The sequence below is a fragment of the Euprymna scolopes genome, chromosome 22, assembly GCF_053919585.1.
Source record: "Euprymna scolopes isolate OS-2025 chromosome 22, ASM5391958v1, whole genome shotgun sequence".
Classification (NCBI taxonomy): Eukaryota; Metazoa; Mollusca; class Cephalopoda; order Sepiida; family Sepiolidae; genus Euprymna; species Euprymna scolopes.
The window spans coordinates 90624121-90626359 of NC_136503.1; the positions used below are offsets into that span (position 1 = coordinate 90624121).

General features: G+C 35.9%; 1 pseudogene; it reads left to right on the forward strand.

The window, feature by feature from the left end:
• Positions 1 to 925: 925 nt before the first annotated feature.
• Positions 926 to 1067, forward strand: LOC145244101 (U2 spliceosomal RNA; annotated as a pseudogene).
• Positions 1068 to 2239: the final 1172 nt, after the last annotated feature.

A 2239-nucleotide genomic window follows, 5' to 3' on the forward strand; every position in this document is an offset into this window, starting at 1 on the left:
CATCCAAATCCCTTTTAACTCTCTGGCTAGCTCTGTGTATTTGCTTCGTTTCTCCTGTCAGCAGGAACAGCAAAGTCTAATATTTGACAGGATTTTTCTTTCTTGTTAACTATTACAACATCTGGTCTTCTTGCTTCGATGGGTTTGTCTGTCTGTATGTCCATGTCCCATAGGATTTTGTTTCTCGTTTTCGAGTGCTGTTGTGGGTTTATGCTAGTACCATTTGTCTGTACGCTCAAAATGCAGTCGTTTGCACAATTCCCAGTGCACCGCCCTCCCCACTTGGTCATGCCTGTTTTTGTATTCCTTTTGGGCCAGTTTGCTGCATTCACTTACTATATGGTTTATCGTTTCGTCTCTTTGTCCACAGTCTGCATTTGCTGTTTTCTTGTGTATTATCGATTCTTGCTTTGATATGGTTGGTTCTTATCGAGTTATCTTGTGCTGCAATTATTAGAGATTCAGTTTCTCAGTTTATATGTCCTTTTCGCAACCATGTCCAGGTGTTTTTGTTATTCTCATCTTTTGTCATTCTTAGGAATCTTCCGTGGAATTGTTTCTCTTCCCACTTCTCTTTTCTCGTTTTGTCATTTGTCTCTCTGTTTTCTTTTTTGTTGTTTTTTTTTTCAGTGTCTCTCGCTGTCATAATTATCCTTTCAGTGTTTTGCATTATGTATTTTTCTAGTACTTTTTTCGTGTCCTTCACAGTCTTCTATACAGATGATTATTATTATTATTATTATTATCATTATATTATTACGCTTATCGCTCTATCCGTTATCATGCTGTGCATCCCTAAAAAAGGAAAGTGGAATATTCCAAAAAGTGGAATATTATTCCAAATAAACCTTTCCACCCTTGAAAAGATGAAATATTAAAAAAAAAAAAATGGTGTCGCTGTTGAGGCAAAGCTAATAAAAATGATTTCTCTTTCTTGGCCTTTTGGCTAAGATCAAAGTGTAGTATCTGTTATTCAGGTGCTACATTTCAGTTTCTTCTCTCTCAGTGGAAGAGAAATCCTTTACGACTAAGACAATTTTTTCTCCACGTTAAAAAAATGACCCTGATTTAGATGTCCGTGGGGAGGCATTGTGAATAGGTACTATGTTTAATGTAACAAAGTTTTAATATTAAAAAAGTAACCGGAAAAAGTTGTTTCTGATTTAATTACAAAATGCCCTGGAAATGTTACTCCTGATTAATTATAAAATGCCCTGGAAAATGTCCGTTCTGATTTTTTTTTACATTTTTTTTTTACTTGCCTCCCAACAAGGGCGGAATTGGACATGAGGTCGGTTAAAAATATAGGGGGGAAACCAGCTCCCCAAAAGGGGCTTTCTAGTCAATAACAAAAATAAGAATTGTATCAGTAATGAAGGATTTCTCCTCCATTAACCAAGGCCAAAAAGTCGGGGGATTTAAGTCACTGGAATGCTGAAACTTATAGTATACTCAGACATTCACATGTTGAAGCAATGGTTACCTAATCCCTAACCGTGTTAATGTTTTTTATGCATTACTTTCGAAAAGCTGCTGAAACAGTTTATGATTTAAACATTTCTTTATTTCAAATAGATTTTAAGCAGTGGGTTACGGGATATGAAGTCAGTCCCGGAAATTACTCAAATCGTTTACGATTTTAACATTACTTTATTTCATGTATATTTTTAACAGTGGGGTGGGGGATATTAAATCAGTCCCGAAAATGGGTGAACCCGTTTATGCATTACACATTGCTTTCTTTAATGTTTATTTTTAACATTGGGGTGGGAAATATGAAGTCGGTTCCGGAAATGGCTGCAACCATTTACGTCTTGGAGATTATTTAATGTATATTTTTAGCAGTAGGATGGGAGATAAGAAGTCAGTCCCGAAAATGGCTGAAACAGTTTACTATTTAGACATTACTTTATTTCATGTATATTTTTAGCAGTGGGTTGGGGATATAAAGTCGGTCCCGGATATGGCTGAAACAGTTTACTATTTAGACATTACATTATTTCATGTATATTTTTAGCAGTGGGTTGGGGATATAAAGTCGGTCCCGGAAATGGCTGAAACAGTTTACTATTTAGACGTTACATTATTTCATGTATATTTTTAGCAGTGGGTTGGGGATATAAAGTCGGTCCCGGAAATGGCTGAAACAGTTTACTATTTAGACGTTACATTATTTCATGTATATTTTTAGCAGTGGGTTGGGGATATAAAGTCAGTCCCGGAAATGGCTGAAACAGTT